This window comes from Hyla sarda, chromosome 7 (genome assembly GCF_029499605.1).
Source record: "Hyla sarda isolate aHylSar1 chromosome 7, aHylSar1.hap1, whole genome shotgun sequence".
In the NCBI taxonomy this organism is placed as follows: Eukaryota; Metazoa; Chordata; class Amphibia; order Anura; family Hylidae; genus Hyla; species Hyla sarda.
This window is the reverse complement of record NC_079195.1, coordinates 84287160-84313858: the sequence shown is the minus strand read 5'-3', so window position 1 is coordinate 84313858 and position 26699 is coordinate 84287160.

Below are 26699 nucleotides of genomic sequence, written 5' to 3'. Positions count from 1 at the left end.
CTAACACCCGCTGTGATCCTCCTCTATAATGTATAGATGCAGCCGGCTGCACTTCTATGTTCCCCTGCACTGAAGTATATATACACCTATTCATATTTCCCACAGAGAGTTGTGATTGGCTGGAACCAACTGGCCAATCACAGCTCTCTGCGGGAAATATGAATAGGTATATATATGGCAGTGCAGGGGACCATAGAAGAGCGACAGGCCGCATATATAAATTATACAGAAGGATCGCAACAGACCCCGGGCGATCTGTCAATTAGTACAAATACTACTTCTCCCATTAAGGAACAGTACACACACACACACACACACTACACACACTACATTTTTATTATTGTCGGGTACATTTTTATTGCCCTACCTGCACAAATAAATTGATCCCTGTTTAAAAAGTTATGAAAATGTAGTTATAAAAAACATACATTTCATGAAATACAATTTTTTTCCATCACTACTGTATCTTTTTATTTTATTTTTAATGGTACCCTCCGAAATTAAAGTCCAAAAAAGAATTAAAAATGCCGGCATAAACGCCAAAGTTAAAACCAACATGGCGTTTTTCTTGGCATTTATGCTCTCCTGTAGACTTCTATGGGAAGAAAACGTCACGATTTCTGTGCAAAAAAACGTCAAACTATGTTTTGTTGGGTGTTTTGGAAAACAAGCCTCTGAGCCCAAAGTAGCTGAAAATCACCAAAAGGATTAAAAAAAAACACCAAACTGAAAAACGCCAAGTGGATCTGGCATTTTTAAGTTTACTATTGACTTGCAGCTAACATCTGGACGCTGCATTTTTTCGCAGAAATAACGCTGTGCGGCAAAATGGGAGTTTTTTATGATGTTTTTGCGTGAAAATCCTCAGTGGAAAAGTAGCCTTACAGTGAGAATTTAAGTGGAAATCCTCAGTGGAAAAGTAGCCTTACAGTGAGAATTTAAGATTTTTAAAAAAAAGTCTCCCATTTAGTGTCAGTATTCTTTTTTTGAGGACATTATCCCAATTTATATTGTTAAAGCTCAACTGTCATGAAATCTGGGTGCAATAAAATAATCTGCACACAGCCTTTGTACTGTGTGCAGGTGGTGGGTATAACAATGTTTTTACCTAATATTTGCAGGCTTTCAAAGCCCCAAAAATGCTTATGATCAAAGCCACTGATGGCCGGATAGGCGTGGCACGAGGTACGCGATGTCCCGCCGCCGCCACGCCCATCTCCTGTATGTCAGCACTGGGTCAGCTGTGTGATTGACACACATGTCCCAGCGCATGCGCCCTTAAGCTAATCTAACGTCCGTGCCTCTTCATGTTATCCAGCAAGCGCACGCTCCCCCAGTGAGTGCTTGCTCCTGCAGCTGTCTTCCTCCGCAGTGCTAGCTGGATGACACGCAGCGGCACTCACGTTAGATTAGCTGAAGGGCGCATGCGCTGGGACCTGTGTGTCAATCACACAGTGGTCCCAGTGCTGACATACAGGGGTGGGCGTGGCGGCGGGACATCGCATACCTCGACCTATCCGACCATCAGTGGCTTTAATCAAAAGTATTTTTTGGGGTCATGAAAGCCTGCAAATATTAGGTAAAAACATTGCTATACCCACCATCTGCACAGTACAAAGGCTGTGTGCAGGTTATTGCACCCAGATTTCATGACAGTTAAACTTTAAGGGCTTCTCTGAGCCCTAAACAATAAGTTCAGGATTAAAGGAAAACTGTCAGCTGGTTCTGAGGAATCAGCTCGACGGCTGCCCTGATGTGACCTGTTTCTTCCGGGTCACGCCATAAGGTAGAGGGGTGTAGAGGTACTTCTATGCCTCGGGGAGTGGTGACCCTGAGGTGCTGAAACTCACTGGGTGTTATAACTCACTGAGTGAAAGCACTGCACCATTACTCTTCACCTTTGGCACCCACCCTTGGTATCCCGGCCTTCTGGCAAGGATCAGGGCAATTTTTATAGATCCGGCCGGATGACCGGTCAGTATATCTGCACTCGTCCACTTATTTTATTTTATTTTTTTGTTTGTCACTGTGCCACGTTTGTGTCTTCATTTGTACACAGGATTGTCAGGATGCGGTAGCCCTTCTGGGTATCCCTCCTGGTGGTCTAGGGGAGGTGTGTGTGGCCATTAAGTTCCTCACCTCCCTGCAACCCCTGGGCACCTTGGCTTTGGTCAAGATGCCACCAGTATATGGCTCCTCGGCTGATACTTTGGCTAATGCCTAGGTTGAAGCCAGGAGCATTTTCGGCCCCTTAGTAGCTTCGGCGAAAAGGGGCATTGAACCTGGATCGTTGCAGGTGCCTTTTGGCACGGAGGTGAAGGGTAGGTTTATTGGGGGGCCTCTCTCCTGTTGGAGAAGGGCTTAGCGATAGACCACATCCTCTGTGCATGTTTTTTTAGTCTGACACATTTGCACTTTTTCTTGAATTTTGGGTGATAGAGAGCACTTGTCTCAGCTCTTAAAAAAGAAAAAGGGTCCGTCTCAAAAGCGGTCACCTTATCGTGGTGGGATGGTGTCACGATCACACCCTATCGGTCCAGCCAAGACATTAGAGAGAGTGTGGTGGTGCAAGGGTTAAGGCCACCAGACCTCTGGGTATCCACTACTAGTCCCAGCAAGTCACCAAATTAAACCTTAGATAAACGTGTTTCCACCAGAGCTGCCTTCAGAAAGGTGAGCTCATATATTTAGAGATCAAAGACCAGAGCTGATTAATTAAACATTTAATCTGATAAAAGGTATCACAGTGCTGACTATATAAAAATACAGAAACAAATGACATACAGTTACAAAAATATGAGTTTAGCAAGGCAAGTTCAGAAAACAAAAGATGAAGTTCTTACAGCATGATGATATAGCAGTCCATGAGAGTGAGTTCCAGCTGTTCTTAGGATGGTCTTGTCAGCTTGTTGCACAGCCTTGCACACCAGTTGAGTCCAGCATTTTAAGTCTTATCTGCTTCTTTGGAGGGAAACTCCATTCCTCCCTCCCCTCTGATCCCACCAGGTGGGGCATCTCTCTTCCTGACCCCTTATCTCTTTGATCATATGATGAGACCAGCGTGCATGACTTCAAAGGAGATACAAACAAACAGCCAGACCCCCCATAAAATGCAATACACAAAAAACAAAGGATACACCATCTGAATGACCCCTCACCCATGTCTTATAAAACACATGTATGTTTCCATAATCAGGCCTTGGGCCTGACAGATGGTATACACTATTTGGCCAAATGGTAAGCTAAGAACCTCTTTTTTATTGCAATGTATAAACATGTCATAGTTCACATATAGCTTAGTGCTAGCAGTGTGCTGCTGTTATCCTCTTGTTTGTATTTGTAGTTCAGCCGCAGCAGCTTGCACCTGTATACTTATTTCATACAATTGTTGTGTATTAAGTGCTGACCAAGTTTTGCGCTCTCTCTCTCTGTATATATATATATATATATATATATATATATATATATACACACACCGTTTGGTAGAAATATATTTATAAATTTAGGGCCATAGTGGAAGTCATGCAGGCAGTGATTGAAGATCAAACGGAGTCTCTCCAGGGTGCTTACTCTCAAAGCGGCACATTCACAGTTGACGTGTTTGCAGAGGAGCGGGAGAAGCGGAGGGAGGGAATGAATATTGATTAGTGGGGCTGAACGCCAAACGAACAGTGCAAATGTCAGAGTGCCCGAAGGCAAAATCGTAACCCTGCCTATGCCACGTGTTCCTCATTAGCATTTCTAGAAAAAGATGATAATGGCCGAAGCGACAGGACAGATCCGGGCATGGTAAGCATCATTTTAAACAGTGTCACCCCCACCATCAGCCAGTACCACTGGTTAGTGCAAGTGACTTTGCTGACACTATTCATTTAAGTAGTGACAGTATACAGACAACGGGAATATATTAAGACAGTGGTTGATTTTTGTTAAATCAAACTTCCTAGTTGCCTTTCCTATGAAGGGTAAGTGGCCTCCTAATCAACCACCAACTTATTCTAGAGTGCAAAGAGTAAATGGAGAACAGCACTGAACACATCCGATGTGTCCGTGGTCACCTGGACTGCCAGTCCAGCAAGTCATCATAGAAATGCAAAGGCCCCAGCACCAAACTGGAGGCTTTGGTTAGTTGAAATAGAGCTGAGATTTATTGGTTACAGGAAGCAACTTTTCGGCTCCATGTGAGCCTTTATCAAGCATACAATACAAATGAAACAGTGTTCTATATTATATATATATAATCGTCATAGCAAATCGTCATAGCAACCACTCTAATGTATAGCAGCAAAATATCCGTAGGTTTGTAAACAATTCATGTGCACAGGTGCCAGGCATTACTTTTGCTCTGGTCCTGTCAAGGCATACTACATCATCAAAAAGGTTCTATCACGCTGCAATCACGTTCAACCTTAGTTGTTGAACGTGATTGCAGCATCATAGAACCCTTATGATAGGTCTGATGCTTGCTAGACAGGAACTCTGGACAGATCTCTGTTATGTTTCGACTCTCTTTGACAAGAATATATCAGTACGATCACGCACTCTTTGGCGAACATGCATGAAATTCTCGCACATGTGAGTTGAGTATATGAGTATAGTTTGGGCAGTGGCATGACGTAGTATGCCTTGATGGGACCGGAACAGAAGTGACGCCCGGCGGCTGCGCACATGAATTGTTTACAAGCCAGCCAGTCAGCATTCCCGTACATGCACAACAAAACAACTAGATCTGAAATTTGCGCATACGTGAATGGAGATGACTGTTGCACAGCAGGTATCCTGGCATATATAATGTATTTGCATATGTGTATTTATATGATCACCAGCTTTGTACGGATATTTTGCTGCTATACACTATAGTGGTTGCTATGACGATTTGTCTTGGAGCACTCTTAACCAATGGGAAAGGGTGGGTGTGATCTGTCAGTTATTCATAAATGTGTATTGACCAATAAATGTTGTTTGAGACATAGAACACTGTTTCATTTGTATTGTATGCTTGATAAAGGCTCACATGGAGCCAAACGTCACTTCCTGTAACCAATAAATCTCAGCACTATTTTCACTAACCGGAGCCTCCAGTTTGGTGCTGTGGCCTTTGCATTTCTATTATTCTAGAGTACATTATCATATATGCAATGAACAAGCAAATTAATGCCCTATACATATTTAGCATTCTCATTTATACACCATAGCTAACAAGTGGATGAATTAATTTCTTCCAAAGACAGCACCACACCTGTTCTTAGGTTGTGTGTGGTATTACAACTTGGTTCCATTTACTTTAATGAAAGTGAGCTGCAACATCACAGACAACCCGAGGACAGATGTGGAGCGATTTTGAAGGAATCAACTCTATTTATCTAATCCTGGATAACCCTTTAACAGCAGTCACATAGATGTCCAGCATTAACCCTTTAAAATGTAACATTACATGGGTTCAGGGGGGGGGGGGGGGGGTTTGCTCAACTAGACCTGAGGTTTCTCCCCTGCCTCCGTGCTGTCCAATTTTTAATCTGCTGATCCAATCTGCTTTAGCAGGCTAAAAAGGCGGAGTGCAAGAACATTGATCAATGCTATGCTAATACTGGATATATAACCATAAAAACAGTACCTCAGAAGCTGCGCTTGTAAGCTCTTTCTAAAGTAAACTCTGAATACCCAAGGACCGGGCGAATTTTCGTTTTTGCACTTCTTTTTCCCTGCCTTTTATTAGCCATAACTTTATACATTTTTTTGTTTACACAACCATTTGACGGCCATTTGATTACTTCTATTAGTTTTACATAATACATTCTCTGAAACCAAATAGACAAAGGATCTTTGATGTATCGAGAAGGCCTATCACTGCTCCATTTAAAGCAAAGTTTGGGACACCATTCTACAGATTGTGGTGCTTCCACAAAAATTTATAAATATCACATCCCTTTAGGGTGCGTTCACACTGAGTAATTCAAGCGGAATTTACATGAGTAATTCTTCTTCAATTCTCTGCTCCAAATTAATGCACATCCCCTCTGCCCATTGACTTTAATGTTATTTCTGATGTCCTGTTCACACTGCAGAAATTCCACTCGCAGAATTCCGACGCTGAATTCCTTTCTGCTTGAAGAAAGAACATGTTCATTCTTCAAGCGGAATCCGCAAGCAGAATCCAATAGAAGTCAATGGTAAAAAAATGTTCAAATTCCTCTCGAATTCCGCTTGAATTCAACTTGAATTTCGCTCAAATTCCGCTTCATGGATAAAATGACAGAAGGACCATTTCATGACCGAAATTATTCCTCTTGAATTCCTCAGTGCGAACATACCTTAATTGGCTTCAAGATCAGCACCTCCATTGTATTATTATTATTTTTTTTTATTTAATTATTTTTTTTATAAAGAAGCACTTTTATGTGGCACTTACCTCTTTATTCTATAAGGGACAAGTCAACAAAGCCTAATGTCAAGCAAGTTGCACGGGGATAAACTAAATTCCCCCATGACTTCAGGGCTAAGCAGCTGCTCCTTGTAATAGCCGCACAGTTTAAACTACTAGTCACTCCATTTATTACACAATAGATGGGCTGTCAGTACAAACAAGCTGCTTGCTTTCTAAATGTATTTGAACAACTTTTCTCATATGTATTGTGTTCTGTTGAGCATCAGGCGTTACTCCATCTTAATCAGGGTGCAGAGATGTATGAAGCTATTCTCCATGTTTTACAGCCACCCCCCTCCCCCCACTGTAATTTATTATGTATCTAGCCATTTATATATACTTACATCACTCAAGTCTCTCCTCTTTGACAGACTATATATTATAGTGGAACTGTAAAGTAGTTGTTAAAAATCCCTGTTTTTTCCTGCATACAAGATTCGTCATGTCTTTATTTCTCAAGGCATCCTTCTGTTATTGCATTTACCGTATTTATCGGGGTATACCACGCACCGGCCTATAACACGCACCCTCATTTCACCAAGGATATTTGGGTAAATAAAGTTTTTTACCCAAATATCCATGGTAAAATGAGGGTGCGTGTGTGCACGTGTATACCCCGATACACCCCCAGGAAAGGCAGGGGGAGAGAGGCCGTCGCTGCCCGCTTCTCTCCCCCTGCCTTTTCTGGGGTCTAGAGCCCTGCTGCCGGCCCTTCTCTCCCCCTGGCCATCTGCGCCGCTGCCCATTCTCTCCCCCTGACTATTGGTGCCGGCGCCCTATTGCCGGCGCCGATAGCCAGGGGGAGAGAAGCGGCGCCGGCAATGGGGCAGCGGCGCCGACAGCCAGGGGGAGAGAAGGGGCAGCGGCACCCATTGCCGGCGCCGCTGCCTCGTTGCCTCCCCCCATCCCAGGTTGCATAATTACCTGTTGCCAGGGTCGGGTCCGCGCTGCTTCAGGCCTCCGGTGTGCGTCCCCTGCGTCGTTGCTATGCACGGCACGGCGCACTGGTGTCATGCGCCGCGCCGTGCAGCGCATAGCAACGACGCAGGGAACGCACACCGGAGGCCTGAAGCAGCGGACCCGACCCCGGCAACAGGTAATTATGCAACCGGGGATGGGGGGAGGCAACAGGGCAGCGGCGCCGGCAATGGGTGCCGCTGCCCCTTCTTTCCCCCTGGCTGTCGGCGCCGCTTCTCTCCCCCTGGCTATCGGCGCCGGCAATGGGGCGCCGGCACCGTTAGTCGGGGAGAGAGAACTAGCAGCGGCGCCGATAGCCAGGGGGAGAGAAGGGCCGGCAGCAGGGCCGGCAGGCAGGAGCAGAGAAGCCGGCAGCGCTGGCTGTCTCTGCACCTGCAAAGCCGCTGCAGTTCATTGATTTAAAGCTTTAAATAATTGAAATGCAGAGGCTTATCGGCGTATAACATGCAGGTAGACTTTAGGCTAAAAATGTTAGCCTAAAAAGTCCATGTTATACGCCGATAAATACGGTACACATTTTACATATATCTTTATTTCCAGAAAAGTATCTTGGGTTTCATAGCAAAATTTCTTGCAGGGCCCCCCAACTGTCATAGGTAATATACCCTTTTAGTCTCCTCATATGGGGTAAAATATTTGTGAAAATAATATAATACAGTGGATTCAAAGTGTTTTAAACATAAAAAAAGAAAGCATACTCACATGCCCACAGCTGCCATCCCAATGGCTCACCATCCCCACTGCTTTCCATTTATACATGCTGCTCCTAACATGCTATGCATGCAATAGATAACAGTTATCAAGTCACTAGCCAAGGTGGCTAAGCACTGTGGCCAGTGACTGACCGAGTGGGCATTTCCTGCATAGGCGCAGAAAGAAGTTGAAAGAAAAGGATGGCAGCATGCTGAAGAAAGGAGTGGGTAAGTATGGTTTCTTTTTATGTTCAAGGGTGCGTATCACCTGGCGTATACGCAGCATATTTCACGCTGCGCAAAATTTGCGGCAGCAGCCGGAAATAAGCTGTGTATTCCTTGCTCACTATACATACAGGGCTTTCCATCGGTAGCCCTATTTGTGTAGTGAGTTTTGGAAGCGGGGCCATGTGTTAGAATGCTTTAGGGCGCGCCTCCAAGACTCATTGCACACATACGGCTGCTGCCGGAAAGCCCTGTGTGTATAGTGAGTGAGGAATGCACAGCGTATTTCCTGCTGCTGCCACAAATTTTTTGCAGCGTGAAGTACGCTGCATATACGCCAGGTGTTAATGCGCCCTAAAGCATTTTTTCCACTGTAAAAAAATTTCTATTCCCAAAATTCCCCTTTAAGCTACAGTGCTCAGGTCAGAAACAAACCTCTGCAACTTCTAAAGTTATGTTCTTGGCTGTTTCAAAGAACACGAAAAGCAAAGTGGAACTCCTTGGGGGAAATATTATGGGATAAGTTGGTTGTATATGGTAGGAGCTATGCACTTTTATTATCTTACACACTGTTTCACCATAGTGTCCCCACTTAAAAAAGTTTTCATCTTCTATTATCCCTGTGCACAAGATGTATCGGCAAATATTTGTTACTGTTTTTAACCCCTTAAGGACCAAGGACGTACCGGTACGTCCTTGGTCCTGCTCTTCTGATATAACGCGGGGTTACACAGTAACCCCGCGTCATATCACGGCGGGCCCGGCGTCATAGTGAAGCCGGGACCCGCCTCTAATAGCGCGCAGCACCGATCGCGGCGCCGCGCGCTATTAACCCTTTAGCCGCGCGCTCAAAGCTGAGCCGCGCGGCTAAAAGTGAAAGTGAAAGTTCCCGGCTAGCTCAGTCGGGCTGTTCGGGATAGCCGCGGCTAATCACGGCATCCCGAACAGCTGACAGTACAGCGGGAGGGCCCCTACCTGCCTCCTCGCTGTCCGATTGCCGAATGACTGCTCAGTGCCTGAGATCCAGGCATGAGCAGTCATCCGGCAGAATCGTTGATCACTGGTTTCTTATGAGAAACCAGTGATCAACATAGAAGATCAGTGTGTGCAGTGTTATAGGTCCCTATGGTACCTATAACACTGCACAAAAAAAGTGGAAAAAAAAGTGAATAAAGATCATTTAACTCCTCCCCTATTAAAAGTTTGAATCACCCCCCTTTTCCAATAAAAAAAAAACACAGTGTAAATAAAAATTAAAATAAACATATGTGGTATCACCGCGTGCGGAAATGTCCGAATTATAAAAATATATCATTAATTAAACCGCTCGGTCAATAGCGTGCGCGCAAAAAAATTCCAAAGTCCAAAATAGTGCATTTTTGGTCACTTTTTATATCATTTAAAAATGAATAAAAAGTGATCAATAAGTCCTATCAATGCAAAAATGGTACCGTTAAAAACTTCAGATCACGGCGCAAAAAATGAGCCCTCATACCGCCCCATACACGGAAAAATAAAAAAGTTATAGGGGTCAGAAGATGACAATTTTAAACGTATTAATTTTCCTGCATGTAGTTATGATTTTTTCCAGAAGTCCGACAAAATCAAACCTATATAAGTAGGGTATCATTTTAATTGTATGGACCTACAGAATACATATCAGGTGTCATTTTTACCGAAAAATGTACTACGTAGAAACGGAAGCCCCCAAAAGTTACAAAACAGCGTTTTTTTTTCAATTTTGTCGCACAATGATTTTTTTTCCCGCTTCACCATAGATTTTTGGACAAAATGACTGACGTCATTACAAAGTAGAATTGGTGGCGCAAAAAATAAGCCATCATATGGATTTTTAGGTGTAAATTTGAAAGAGTTATGATTTTTTAAAGGCAAGGAGCAAAAAACGAAAATGCAAAAACGGAAAAACCTCCGGTCCTTAAGGGGTTAAGGGTACTCTGTAGACACAGCCTACTATCCCTGAGGAAACAACTTCATGTGGTGAAATTGCTCAGTCTGGGCCAGTTCATGGTCGCAATTTCCTCTGTGACCTGGATTGTTTTTCTTCCTTTTTGGTTGATTCAAATTCCTACAGTTACAATTTGAATACTTTTTGTTTTATATACAGTCATGGTGGTAAATGTTGGCACCCCTGAATTTTTTCTAGAAAATTATTTCTCACAGAAAAGGATTGCAGAAGCACATGTTTTTCTATACACATGTTTATTCCCTTTGTGTGTATTGGAACTAAACCAAAAAAGGGAGGAAAAAAATATTGGCACCCTTAACTTAACTAATATTTGGTTGCACACACTTTGGAAAAAATAACTGAAATCAGTTGCTTCCTATAACCATCAATAAGCTTCTTACACCTCTCAGAAGAATGTTGGACCACTGTTCCTTTGCAAACTGCTCCAGGTCTCTCTTATTGGAAGGGCGCCTTTTCCCAACAGCAATTTTAAGATCCCTCCACAGGTGTTCAATGGGATTTAGATCTGGACTCATTGATGGCCACTTCAGAACTCTCCAGCATTTTGTTGCCGTCCATTTATGGGTGCTTTTTGATGTAGGTTTGGGGTCATTGTCCTGCGGGAAGACCCAAGATGTCGAACGCAAACCCAGCTTTCTGACACTGGGCTGTACAGTGCAACCCAAAATCTGATGGTAATTCACAAACAGCTAGCCTCTCTCACCCTACAGACATACAGCTTATACTTCACACACTAAGTGTATGTCATTGCATCGACAATGATTTTCTATGGTACCATGTATTTTGTATTTGTGTATTTAGAGTAAGTAATTGTGTATTACATTTGACGATTTTTGATATGTTATTCTATTTATTCCTTTTCTGGAGGCTGTAGAGGTAGCCACCATCTTTACATTATATGGTTGGGACCCTGCCTTTCTTGGGCCATGGTAGCCATCGTACGGGGTTAGTGTTTAACCCCTTAATGTATGGCAGTAAACAGTGTAGGAAATCAGTTTGTGCAATGTTATAGTCCCCTATAATAAATGTGATTTAACCCCTTCACTAATAAAAGTCAGACTCACCCCCCTTTTCCCATAAAAAACTATGGAATTAAATATAAACATATGTGGTATTGCCGTGTGCGTAAATATTCAAACTATAAAAATATATTGTTAATTAAACAACGCGATCAATGGCATACACGTAAAAAATTCCAAAGTCCAAAATAGCGTATTTTTGGTCACTTTTTATACCATAAAAAAAAATGAATAAAAAGCGATCAAAAATGAACATGAAAACAAAAATGGTACAAATAAAAACTGCAGATCACGGCACAAAAAAATGAGCCCTCATACATCTTCATATGCGGAAACATTTTAAAGTTATAGGGGTCAGAAGAGGACATTTTCAAACGTATACATTTTCCTGCATGTAGTTATGATTTTTTCCAGAAGTACGACAAAATCAAACCTATATAAGTAGGGTATCATTTTAACCATATGGACCTACAGAATAAATATAAGGTGTAATTTTTACCAAAAAATACACTTTGTAGAAATGGAAGCCCCGAAAGTTACAAAATGGTGTTTTTTCTTAAATTTTGTTGCACAATAATTTTCTTTTCCGTTTCGCCGTGGATTTTTGGGTAAAAGGACTAATGTCACTGCAAAGTAGAATTGGTGGTGCAAAAAATAAGCCATAATATGCATTTTGCAGGTGGAAAATTGAAAGGGTTATGATTTTTAAAAGGTAAGGAGGAAAAAACAAAAATGCAAAAAATGAAAAATGCTGAGTCCTTAAGGGGTTAAAGACTATACTCCTCAAATTGTTCTCACATAATTTTAAGTGATTTTAAATGTCTGTGCAGTTCTTTTTGTGTCCAATAAAATTGTATTTTTCTAATTTATAACAGTTTTTTTTGTGTGTGTGCATCATTGGCTCATAGTTGTCAGCTTTTCTTTCCTCTTGTTATACATGTTCAATATATTAACAATTGGTTGCACCCAGGTAGAGTGATTCTTACATGCTGTGCCCATCACTTATTTTTCTTGTTATTTGCACACATTAAAGGCACCCAGTGCCAGAGGCAGCAAAACAACCCCAAAACATCATTGAACCTCCACCAAATTTCACTGTAGGTACTGTGTTCTTTTCTTTGTAAGCCTCATTCCATTTTCGGTAAACAGTAGAATGATGTGCTTTACCAAAAAGCTCTATCTTGGTTTCATCTGTCCAAAAGACGTTTTCCCAGAAGGATTTTGGCTTACTCAAGTTCATTTTGGCAAAATGTAGTCTTGCTTTTTTTATGTCTCTGTGTCTGCAGTGGGGTCCTCCTGGGTTTCCTGCCATAGCGTTTCATTTCATTTAAATTTCGACGGATAGTTTGCATTGACACTGATGCTCCCTGAGCCTGCAGGACAGCTTGAATATCTTTGGAACTTGTTTGGGGCTGCTTATCCACCATCTGGAAACCTGCATTGACACCTATCATCAATTTTTCTCTTCCGTCCAGGGAGATTAGCTACAGTGCCATGGGTTGCAAACTTCTTGATAATGTTGCGCACTGTGGACAAAGGCAAATCTAGATCTCTGGAGATGGACTTGTAACCTTGAGATTGTTGATATTTTTCCAAAATTTTGGGTTCTCAAGTCCTCAAAGAGTTCTCTTCTCCTCTTTCTGTTGTCCATGCTTAGTGTGGCACACAAACACACAATGCAAAGACTAAGTGAACTTCTCTCCTTTTTATCTGCTTTCAGGTGGGATTTTTACATTGCCCACACCTGTTACTTGCCCCAGGTGAGTTTAAAGGAGCATCACATGCTTGAAACAATCTTATTTTTTCACAATTTTGAAAGGGTGCCAATACTTTTGTCCAGACCATTTTTGAAGGTTGGTGTGACATTATGTCCAATTTGCTTTTTTTCCTCCCTTTTTTGGTTTAGTTCCAATACACACAAAGGGAATAAACATGTGTCTAGCAAAACACGTGTTGCTGCAATCCTTTTCTGTGAGAAATAGTTCATTTTCTAGATAAATTTCAGGGGTGCCAACATTTATGGCCATGACTATATATATTTCTTTGAATATAACAAAAAAACATTTTTTTTTACTGATTATTTTTGTTTGCATGCAAATCCTTTAGAATCTTTTCCTCCTCTTTTTTTGGTGTTGTAGGTAGTCCAACAAATCTTTTAACCATTCGTTTTCATTGGTAGCAACCAATCATTTTAATAAGCAACATTATCATTGCTTTCAATCCTTTCTGGTGACATTTGAATGGTTACTAATATTTAGTTTTGTCTATGAATATCTGTATGTATATATCTCTTCTGTAATTTAAACTTAACAGTACAGCAGTATGAATATTGAATAAAGCTGTCACTATAATATGCCTTCCTTGTTTACATCTGTTGTTAGTGTAATAAAAAGGGTAGAGCAGACAACAAAATATGGCATCCAATGGAAAATTCGATAATAATCATAATAAATTCATGATTAAAACGTCTATGTGCTTCTATGTAAGATCAATGGAAAACATAAGTACAACATGGGCTCACAACATTCTATAGGTCTTGATTTATAAGTGCATACCACGTACGTACATCTAAGTAGTGTACTATTTTGTACCTGTTAATCTGTCAAGGGCCTAGATTCTGTGAAAGTCCAGGCAAAAGTACTCAGTGGCTGGTGTGGAACTCAGATAGTTTTTTAACCCCTTAAGGACCTGGCCCATTTTCACCTTAAGGACCCGGACATTTTTTGCACATTTGACCCCTGTCAATTTAAGCATTGATAACTCTGGGACGGTTTTACTTTTCATTCTGATTCTGAGAATGATTTTTTGTGACATATTCTACTTTATGTTAGTGGTAAAATTTTGTCTATACTTGCATCATTTCTTGGTGAAAAATTCCCAAATTTTATGGAAAAGTTGAAAATTTAGCATCTTTTTTTACTTTGAAGCTCTCTGCTTATAAGGAAAATAGATATTCCAAATAAATTATATATTGATTCACATATACAATATGTCTACTTTATGTTGGCATCATAAAGTTGACATGTTTTTACTCTTGGAAGACATCAGAGCGCTTCAAAGTATAGCAGCAATTTTCCACAAAATTTTCTAAATCTAAATTTTTCAGGGACCAGTTCTGTTTTGAAGTGGATTTGAAGGGCCTTCATATAAGAAATACCCCATAAATTACCCCATTATAAAAACTACACCCCTCAAAGTATTGAAAATGACATTCAAAAAGTTTGTTAACCCTTTAGGTGTTCACAGGAATAGCAGCAAATTGAAGGAAAAAAAATCAAAATTGTAACTTTTTACACTGGCCTGTTCTTGTAGACCCAGTTATTTAATTTTTACAAGGGGTAAAAGGAGAGAAATCTTTCTAAAATTTGTAACCCAATTTTTCTTGAGTAAGGAAATACCTCATATGTGTATGTCAAGTGCTCTGTGGGTGCACTTCAAGGCTCAGAAGGGAAGGAGTAGTGTTGAGCGGCATAGGCCATATTCGAATTCGCGAATATTCGCGAATATATGGACGAATATTCGTCATATATTCGCGAATATTCGCATATTTGTAATAATCTTGTTTTATTTTCGCATATACGAACATTCGCGTATGCGAAAATTAACATATGCGAAAATTAGCATACCCAAAATTAACATACGCGAAATTTCGCATATGCGAAAATTAGCTTATGCTAATTTTCGCATATGCGAATTTTCGTCCGGCAGTCTCGCACAGTAGTATTAGAGCCTTCTTTACACCACACAAGCTGGAAGCAGAGAGGGATGATCACTGTGATGTGTGCTGTGAAGAAAAAAATAAATAAACGAATATTCGTAATTACGAATATATAGCGCTATATTCGCGAAATTCGCGAATTCGCGAATATGCGATATTCGCGAATAATATTCGAATTGCGAATATTCGCGAGCAACACTAGGAAGGAGCAACAGTGGGATTTTGGAAGGTGAGTTTTTCTGAAATGTTTTTTTGGGGATGTCACATTTAAGAAGCCTCTATGGTGCCAGAACAGCAAAAAAAAAACAAAAACAAAAAAAACACATGGCCTGCTATTTTAGAAACTACACCCCTCAAGGAACCTAACAGGGGGTACAGTGAGCCTTAACACCCCACAGGTGTTTGACGGTTGTTAAAGTTGGATGTGTAAATGATTTCTTTTTTTCACTAAAATGCTAGTTTTCTCCCAAATTTTACATTTTTACAGGGGGTAATAGGAGAAAATGTGGCCCCAAAATGTGTAACCCCATCTCTTCTGATAGTGAAAATACCCATATGTGGACATCAAGTTTTGCTGAAATGGGGGGGGCATGTTGCATTTAGGAAGCCCCTACGGTGCCGGAACAGCGGAAAAAAAAAAACAACACATGGCATACTATTTTGGAAATAATACCCCTCAAGGAACATTACAAGTGGCACAGTGAGCCTTAACACCCCACAGGTGTTTGATAAATGTTCATTAAAGTGGGATGTGAAAAGGAAATTTTTTATTTTTTACACTAAAATGCTGGGGTTACCCCAAATTTTTCATTTTCACAAGTGGTAACAGGAGAAAATGTCACTGTAAATTTGTAAGTACATTTATTTGGAGTAAGGACATACCTCATATATGGGCGTAAACAGCTCTGCGGGTGTACACCTGTCTCGGAAGAGCAGGAGCGCAGTCAGGGGCCTTGAGCTTTTACATAGCTGCCTATGGAGCCAGAACAGCTGGACCCCCCCCCCCCAAGGAGCGTTACATGGGTTAAATGACTAAAATGGGGTACAGTAGGACGTAAAATCATAAAACAGGTTATATTTCCAAAACTCCCCAAAAATATGCCCACCCCAAACCCTATGCTCTGAATAATCATTCTGGGAATGTAATGTGTGTGGCCTACCCTAACCTGTTGCCTCAAATACGCACCCTGCTCAGGTGGAGAGACAGCCCTGTGCATTTGAGGCAACATAAAAAGTCCCCGATGATAGTCACTCAGTGACTCATGACCCATTTTTGGGAAAAAGTACCCCCAGAGGTCTTATCAGGTTTTTATTTTTTTGGGCAATTTAGTGGTTTATGGGGTTAAAACTTGGAATGTACTCTGGACTTTGTACATTGGGGTAAAATTATGGAAAATTAAAATGAAAAGGGAAAATTTAGTACTGCATGGAAGTGTGATACTCCCTGAAGCAGTTTTTAATGCAGAGGCCTGGATGATCGGGGCAAGTGTCCCATTGAGTGGTGGTGTCCTTCCGTATTCCCCTCTTGTGACACACTCTGCATTTTTTCTGGGACCTCACCTGGAAAGTGTTGGCCGGGGATTTCCAGTTTTTTGGGAAGTCTGGCCTGCTCTTTCCTGGTTTCCAAAGATCAGGGCCCTTAGGATTTCTTCTTGGAACTGGAGGAATGTCCATGTGTTGCCAGCGTACTGGGACAGTACAAAAGAGTTGTACATGGCAACCTGTACCAAGTAAACTTTTTTGTACCACACCCGGGTTTTCCGCAAGGCAATGTATGGCTTGAGGACTTGATCAGAAAGATCAGGCTTGAGGACCGTTGTTGTGGTACCTCGCACAGGGACAGGTGAGCTGTTGTTACCATGAATTGTGGTAAGCATAAGGACATCCCTCTTATCCTTATTCCTGACCAACAACAGGTTTTCTTGGGTAAAGGCATGGGACTCACCCTTGAGCATAGGTGTCTGGTGAAAATTTGGAGGGAAGCCTCTCTGGTTCTTCCGCACGGTCCCACAAGCGGACGAGGATCTGGCGGCAAGGGATGTGAACAGAGAGATGCTGGTATAAAAGTTGTCCAAGTAAAGGTGGTAACCCTTATCCAGCAATGGGTGCACAAGGTCCCAAATAAAATTTCCGCTAACACCCAGAGTGGGGGGACAATCTGGGGGTTCAATATGAGAATCTCGTCCCTCATATACTCTAAACTTGTTAGTGTACCTGGAGGTACTCTCATAAAGTTTGTAGAGCTTCACGCCATACCGCGCCCGCTTCAAGGGAATATACTGGAGTCTCCCCTTAAAACTGATAAAAATAGAAACAAATATAAAAAGAACCAGCGCTCAGAGAAGGAGATGTAGGCAGTAATTCTAGAAATAATTTGATGAAACCAGGGAAGTGGTCACTTACTTCACTGGGGGGGAGTGCAGGATCCAACCTCACACACTTGCCCCCCTCCAAGAGAACTCGTACAGATCAGCCAAAAGGAATCCTTTTATTTCATTTAATCAAATTGCGACGCGTTTCGGGGGACATATATAATAACCTCCTTCTTCAGGCGTAGTGACGTCCGAATTGTCACCAATCGGCAGGGGGATGACTTCTGGATCTCCACCTTATTGTACCATCGCAACCACCACAAAATAGGGGCGTTTTTTACAGCCACTGAGAGGAAGGACAAAGTTACCTACTACAGAGGCATCCTATGTAGTCAGTGCCATCGTCAATCTTCTCGCAGGTCTGAATCGGGGGCCCCCTCCACTCACCTTCCACTGCCATGGCTCCTGGGGAAGGGTGGGGTGGCAGGAGCAGTACCAGCTCCATCAGCAGCAGCCTGAGTCTAGAGTCGCTGATGAGTAGCTTTCTTCACCTCCATAGTGAAGCAACTCATCAGCAGCAGATACACCTGGAGCAGGACCTTAACCAGCAGGTGGTGGCATACCTTGACATGCCCATGCCAACACACCTTGAAGATCCGCTGGACTTCTGGGCAGAGTTTGCCCTGGAAAAGCTGTCCTGCCCGGCCAGTAGTGTGCCATCAGAGCGGGTGTTTAGTGCGGCCGGGGCCATAGTCACCCCAAAGGGAACTCGTCTGTCCATGAAAAATGTGGAGAGACTGGCCTTTGTGAAGATGAACCAGGCATGGATGAGCCAGGATTTCCAACCACCAATGCCTGATGCATCAGAGTATGGTGCCACACCAACACTTCACAAATATGGATAGTGCCAAACAGATTTAAGGCGCTGCTCCCCAGTTACAAACATTCCTCCGCATCAGACCTTTTTCACCCACCTTTGTTACCTGGGCACTGGTATTGCCACCCACCACACCACTCTGTCACTGGGTCTCTTTCAGGACTCCTGATGCTGCTGCTGCCACCTCCAGGCTGTCTCATTCAGCCACTATATGGTCTCCTCATGCTTCAGCCACCTCCAGGTTGTGTCATTCAGCCAATATATGGTTTACTGATGCTCCAGCCACCTCCAGGCTGTGCCATTCATCCAATATATGGTTTACTGATGCTTCAGCCACCTCCAGTCTGTGTCATTCAGCAACTACATGGGTTAGTGATGCTGCTGGGCCTAGGACATTACCTATATATGTTTAAGGTAACATTAGGTACCATACATCTTCAATAAAAATGTCAAAATTCATCTTTTATTCTTAGAGATTGTGAGGCCCTATTGTCTCCTCATCTGCCGACAACTCCAAGCTGTGCCATTCAGACACTACGTGGTCTCCTCATGCCTCAGTCAACTCCAGGCTGTGTCATTCAGCCAATATATGGTTTACTGATGCTTCTGGGCCTGGGCCTAAAAATGTTTATGGTAGCAGTAGCTACCATAAATCTTCAATTTAAATTTAAAAATTCATCTTTAATCTTAGGGATTGTGAAGCCCTAGTGTCTACTCATGCTGCTGCCATCTCCAGGCTGTGTCTTTCAGCAACTATATGATCTCCTCATGCTGCCAACACCTCCACGCTGTGTCATTGAGCCACTACATGGTCTCCTCATGCTTCAGCCACATCCAAACTGTGTCATTCAGCCACTATATGGTCTCCCCATGCTTCAGCCGCATCCAAACTTTGTCATTCAGCCACTATATGGTCTCCTCATGCTGCAAACACCTCCACGCTGTGTCATTCAGCCACTATATGGTCTCCTCATGCTGCCAACACCTCCACGCTGTGTCTTTCAGCCACTATATGGTCTTCTCATACTGATGCCACCTCCAGGCTCTGTCATTGTGCCGCTCTGCGGCAGTGATTCTAAAAGTGATGCCTGTAATCTGCATGTCATACTGAATAACAGTATTATTTCACTCCCTATGCGTGTTAGAAGAAAGCAAAGTGTTCTAAACCTCTATTGAGGCTCCTTGTAGTCCAGAAATAGCCTTTTTTAACCCCTTCAGGACGGAGCCCATTTTGGCCTTAAGGACCGTAGCGTTTTTTGCACATCTGACCACTGTCACTTTAAACATTAATAACTCTGGAATGCTTTTAGTTATCATTCTGATTCCGAGATTGTTTTTTCGTGACATATTCTACTTTAACATAGTGGTAAATTTTTGTCGATACTTGCATCCTTTCTTGGTGAAAAATCCGTAAATTTGATGAAAAATTTGAAAATTTAGCATTTTTCTAACTTTGAAGCTCTCTGCTTGTAAGGAAAATGGATATTACGAATACATTTTTTTTGGTTCACATATACAATATGTCTACTTTATGTTTGCATCATAAAATTGACGTGTTTTTACTTTTGGAAGACCCCAGAGGGCTTCAACGGTCAGCAGCAATTTTCTGATTTTTCACAAAATTTTCAAACTCAGTATTTTTCAGGGACCAGTTCAGGTTTGAAGTGGATTTGAAGGGTCTTCATATTAGAAATACCCCATAAATGACCCCATTATAAAAACTACACCCCCCAAAGTATTCAAAATGACATTCAGTTAGCGTTTTAACCCTTTAGGTGTTTCACACGAATAGCAGCAAAGTGAAGGAGAAAATTCACAATCTTCATTTTTTACACTCACATGTTCTTGTAGACCCAATTTTTGAATTTTTACAAGGGGTAAAAGGACAAAATTTTTACTTGTATTTGTAGCCCAATTTCTCTCGAGTAAGTACATACCTCATATGTCTATGTAAAGTGTTCGGCGGGCGCAGTAGAGGGCTCAGAAGGAAAGGAGCGACAAGGGGATTTTGGAGAGTACGTTTTTCTGAAATGGTTTTTGGGGGGCATGTTACCTTTAGGAAGCCCTTATGGTGCCAGAACAGCAAAAAAAAACACATGGCATACCATTTTGGAAACTAGACCCCTCGGGGAATGTAACATGGGATAAAGTGAACCTTAATACCCCACAGGTGTTTCACGACTTTTGCAAATGTAAAAAAAAATAAAAAATTTTACCTAAAATGCTTGTTTTCCCCCCAAAATTTTATTTTTAAAAAGGGTAATAGCAGAAAATACCCCTAAAAACTTGAAGCCCAATTTCTCCCGACTCAGAAAACACCCCATATGGGGGTGAAAAGTGCTCTGCTGGCGCACTACAGGTCTCAGAAGAGAAGGAGTCACATTTGGCTTTTTGAACGCAAATTTTGCTCTGGGGGCATGCCGCATTTAGGAAGCCCCTATGGTGCCAGGATAGCAAAAAAAAAACACATGGCATACCATTTTGGAAACTAGACCCCTCGGGGAACGTAACAAGGGGTTAAGTGAACCTTTATACCCCACAGGTGTTTCACGACTTTTGCATATGTAAAAAAATTTTTTTTTTTTTACCTAAAATGCTTGTTTTCCCAAAAATTTTACATTTTTAAAAATGGTAAAAGCAGAAAATACCCCCCAAAATTTGTAACACAATTTCTCCCGAGTACGGCGATACCCCATATGTGACCCTAAACTGTTGCCTTGAAATACGACAGGGCTCCAAAGTGAGAGCGCCATGCGCATTTGAGGCCTAAATTAGGGATTGCATAGGGGTGGACATAGGGGTATTCTACGCCAGTGATTCCCAAACAGGGTGCCTACAGCTGTTGCAAAACTCCCAGCATGCCTGGACAGTCAACAGCTGTCTGACAATACTGGGAGTTGTTTTGCAACAGCTGGAGGCTCCGTTCTGGAAACAGTGGCGTACCAGACGTTTTTCATTTTTATTGGGGAGGGGAGGGGGGCTGTGTAGGGGTATGTGTATACGTAGTGTTTTTTACTTTTTATTTTATTTTTTGTGTTAGTGTAGTGTAGTGTTTTTAGGGTGCAGTCGCACGGGCGGGGGGTTCACAGTAGTTTCTCGCTGGCAATTTGAGCTGCAGCAGAAAGTTTGCGGCAGCTCAAATTTGCAGCCAGATACTTACTGTAATCCTCCGCCCATGTGAGTGTACCCTGTACGTTCACATTGGGGGGGGACATCCAGCTGTTGCATAACTACAACTCCCAGCATGCCCGTTGGCTGTCGGTGACTGCTGAGAGTTGCAGTTTTGCAACAACTGTAGGCACACTGGTTATGTATCACTGAGTTTGTGACCTAACTCAGTGTTTCACAACCAGTGTGCCTCCGGCTGTTGCAAAACTACAACTCCCAGCATGTACGGTGCATGGTGTACGGTGACTGCTGAGAGTAATAGTTTGCAACAGCTGGAGGCACACCGGTCGTGAAACACTGAGTTAGGTAAAAAAAAAACTCTGAGTTTCACAACCAGTGTGCCTTCAGCTGTTGCAAAACTACAACTCTCAGCAGTCACCGACAGCCAACGGGCATGCTGGGAGTTGTAGTTATGCAACCAGCAGATGCACCACTACAACTCCCAGCATGCACTTTAGCTGTTTGTGCAAGCTGGGAGTTGTAGTTATACAACAGCTGAAGATACACTTTTCCATAGAAAGAATGTGCCTCCAGCTGTTGCAAAACCATAAGTCCCAGCATGCCCATAAGGGAATGCTGGGAGTTGTGGTGGTCTGCCTCCTGCTGTTGCATAACTACAGCTCCCAGCATGCCCTTTTTGCATGCTGGGAGCTGTTGCTAAGCAACAGCAGGAGGCTGTCACTCACCTCCAACGATCCAGACGCTGCAGGTCAGTCCCGCCGCCGCAGCTGCTCCTGGGGCCCCGATCCCAACAGGGGCGCCGGGGATCGGGGTCCCCAGCACCGGGGGTCGTCTTCCCGCACCCGCTCACGTCCTCCAGAAGAGGGGCGGAGCGGGTGCGGGAGTGACACCCGCAGCAGGCGCCCTGATTGGTCGGCCGGTAATCCGGCCGACGAATCAGGGCGATCGTGAGGTGGCACCAGTGCCACCTCACCCCTGCAGGCTCTGGCTGTTCGGGGCCGTCAGAGACGGCCCCGAACAGCCAGTAATTCCGGGTCACCGGGTCACCGGAGACCCGATTGACCCGGAATCGCCGCAGATCGCTGGACTGAATTGTCCAGCGATCTGCGGCGATCGCCGACATGGGGGGGGCATAATGACCTCCCTGGGCGATATGCCGGGATGCCTGCTGAACGATTTCAGCAGGCATCCGGCTCCGGTCCCCAACCGGCTAGCGGTGGGGGCCGGAATTCCCACAGGCGTATGGATACGCCCTCGGTCCTTAAGGACTCGGGATTCAGGGCGTATCCATACGCCCTATGTCCTGAAGAGGTTAATTTAGATTTTTTTGAAAAATTTGGCGAATCGGCCGAATCAAATTTTTCAAAAGTTCGCTCATCTCTAATTGGTAACAAAGAACTTTCATTTTTGGGTTAATGATGTATCTAATGATAATGCAAGGGCTACACTTTAATATCTTATCTCCTTTCTTTTTTCCGCCCTTACTGCCATTTCTAACATGCATTATAGCGACACAATGTCAGGCATTAGGAAAACAAGATCTGTTGAACAAAGAGTGAAATTCATTTGTGACTTTAGAATGGAACAGCAGGTTTTATTAGTTCCTTCTCAGTGGTGTGAAATCCGTGTTCAGAGTGATGAATTGAGCGGAATAGGTGGATTACATTTAATTACGCTTTTATACCTGAAAAACTTTCAGTTACTGCTAATTATACAATTGCTTTAAAAATACAACTCAGACATTTGTTAACTGAAGTGACTGTAAAGCAAAAAAAAAAAAAACACATTGGTGTTTTTATTATAATTAAGAGAAACTAGATTACAATATGGTATTACTCCCAAAAATAATGTGTTTTGAAATGCTTTTTGAACAGAATCATTTGTTATTTGGAACCAGTTTAACCCCTTACGGACGCAACCTATTTTAACCTTAAGGACGCAGCCATTTTTTGCAAATCTGACCACTGTCACTTTAAGCATTAATAACTCTGGAATGCTTAAACTTATGAATTTTATTCATTGGTTTTTTTTTTTCGTGACACATTCAACTTTATGTTATAGTAGTAAATTTTCGTTGATACTTTCTGCATAATTTCTTGGTGAAAAATGTCAAAATTTCATGAAAAATTTGCAAATTAGCATTTTTCGAACTTTGAAAAAGGAAAATAGACATAATAAATTATATATTGATTCGCATATACAATATGTCTACTTTATGTTTGCATCATAAAGTTGACATGTTCTTACTTTTTGAACCCATTAGAGGATTTCAAAGTATAGCAGCAATTTTCAAAATTTTCACGAAAAATTCAAAATCTGAATTTTTCAGGGGCCAATTAAGTTTGAAGTGGATTTGAGGGGTCCTTTCTGTGAGAAATCCCCCAGAAATTACCCCATTATAGAAACTTCAACCCTCAAAGTATTCAAAATGACATTCAGAAAGTTTAACCCTTTTTACCTTTACAACGGGTAAAAGGAGAAAAAGCCCCACAAAATTTGTTACCTAATTTCTCTTGAGTAAGGAAATACCTCATATGTGTATGTAAAGTGTTCGGCAGGTGCAGTAGAGGACTCGGAAGGGAAGGAGTGACAATGAGATTTTGGAGAGCAAATTTTTCTGAAATGTTTTTTAGAGGGCATGTCACCTTTAGGAAACTCCCATGGTGCCAGAACAGCAAAAAGCACCCACATGGTACACTATTTGGGAAACTGCATCCCTAAAGGAAGATAACAAGGGGTAAAGTCAGCTTTAACACCCCACAGGTGACTGACGAACTTTCGTTAAAGTGGAACGTGAAAATGAAAATTTTTTATTTTTTTTTCACTAAAATGCTGGTTACCCCAAATTTTTCTTTTTTACAAGGGGTAATAGGAAAAAAGAACCCCCAAAATGTGTAACACTATTTCTTCTTAGTATGAAAATACCCCACTCTGCGGGCACACTACAAGCCTCAGAAGAGAAGGAGCGCCATTGGGCTTTTGAAGAGATAATTTGGTTGAAAAAGAAGTCAGGGGCCATGTGCGTTTACAAAGCCCCCATGCTACCAGAACAGTGGACCCCCCCACATGTGACCACATTTTGGAAACTACACCCGTCACGGAATGTAATAAGGGGTGTAGTGAGCATTTACACCCCACTGGCGCTTGACAGATCTTTGGAACAGTGGGCTGTGCAAATGAAAAATTAAATTTTTCATTTTCACAAACCACTGTTCCAAAAATATGTACGACACCTGTGGCGTGCAAAAGCTCACTGTACCCCTTGTTACATTCCGTGAGGGGTGTAGTTTCCAAAATGGGGGTCACATGTGGGGTTGTCCACTCTTCTGGCAGCATGGGGGCTTTGTAAACGCACATGGCCTTCAATTCCAGACAAATTCTCTCTCCTAAAACCCAATGGCGCTCATTCTCTTCTGAGCCCTGTAGTGCTCCCCCAGAGCACTTTACATCCACATATGGGGTATTTCCTTACTCAGAAGAAATGGGGTTACAAATTTTGGGGGGCTTTTTTTTACAATTACCCCTTGTGAAAGTGAAAACTTTGGGGTAACACCAGCATTTTAGTAAAAAAAAAATCAAATTTTTCATTTTCATGTCTAACTTTAACAAAAATTATCAAACACCTGTGGGATGTTAAGGCTCACTATACCCCTTGTTACATTCAGTGAGGGGTATAGTTTCCAAAATGGGGTCACATGTGGATGTTGTAACTAGAAGTCCCCCCTGTGCAAATCACCAGTTTAGACCTCAAATGTACATAGTGCGCTTGTACACCCGCAGAGCATTTAACGCCCACATGGGGTATTTCCGTACTCGGGAGAATTTGTATTACAATTTTTGGGGGTCTTCTTTCCCTTTTACCTCTTTTTATTTTTTTACACTATTATGCTGGTGTAGACCCCAACTTTACCTTTTTATAAGGGGTAAAAGGAGAAAAAGCCCTCCAAAATGTGTTGCGCAATTTCTCCTGAGTACCGAAATACCCCATATGTGGCCCTAAACTGTTGCCTTGAAATACGACAGGGCTCCGAAGTGAGAGAGCGCCATACGCATTTGAGGCCTAAATTAGGGATTTGCATTGGGGTGGACCCAGATGCAAGCATGGCGCTTGCCTCCGCCGCCAAAATTCCCTACGGAAGTGTTCCCCAAACAGGGTGCCTCCAGCTGTTGCAAAACTCCCAACATGCCTGGACAGTCAATGGCTTTCTGGCAATACTGGCAATACTGCAACAGCTGGAGGCTTCGTTTTGGAAACAGTGTCATACGAGACGTTTAAAAAAAAAAAATTGGGGGGGGGGGGGGGCGCAACAGTGTAAGGGTGTGTATATGTAGTGTTTTACTCTTTATTTTGTGTTAGTGTAGAGTGCATTTAGGGTACATTTACATGGGCGGGGGTTCACATCGACTTTCGCGCTGGGAGTTTGAATCACAGCAGAAAATTTGGCGCAGCTCAAACTTAAAGCGGGAAAACCCCGCCCATATGAATATACCCTGTACATTCACATGGGGCAGGGCCATCTTTAATGCGGGGCAAAAGGGGCAGCTGCCCTGGGCCCTGCCATTCCCAGGGGCCCAAAGCAGCTAGCCCTTTAGCCCCACGACGATGCTGCTAGCCGCCGCCAGTCCATTCTCTCCTTTCTTTGGCTGGTACCTTGGCGAGGCCCCCCTATGGCCGGTTCCCTAGGCTCCAAGTAAAGTGAGCCGGTGGGGGATGCTGCTGCTTTAAGACGTCTGTGCACAGAATTGTGAATTGTGATTAATATGGAGGATAACAGGGGGTGCTGAGAACTATGGAAAATGACAGGGGAGGTGCCGAGGACTATGGAAGATAATAGGGGGTGCTGAGGACATTAGAGTATGACGGAGGGGGGTGCTGAGGACTGTGAAGGCTGACAGGGGGGGTGCTGAGGACTGTGGAGGCTGATTAGGGGGGTTCTGAGGACTGTGGAGGCTGACAGGGGGGTGCTGAGGACTGTGGAGGCTGACGAGGGGGGTTCTGAGGACTGTGGAGGCTGGCGTGGGGGTCTGATGACTGTGGAGGATGACAGGGGGGTACTGAGGACTGTGGAGGCTAATGGGGGGTTCTGAGGACTGTGGAGGCTGACAGGGGGTGCTGAGGATTGTGGAGGCTAACAGGGGGATTCTGAGGACTGTGGAGGCTGACAGGGGGTTTTGAGGACTGTGGAGGCTGATGGGGGGGTTTGAGAACTGTGGAAGCTGACAGGGGGGTTACTGAGGACTGTGGAGGCTAACAGGGAGGGGGTGCTGAGGACTGTGGAGGCTAATGGGGGGTTCTGAGGACTGTGGAGGATGACAGGGGGTGCTGAATACTGTGGAG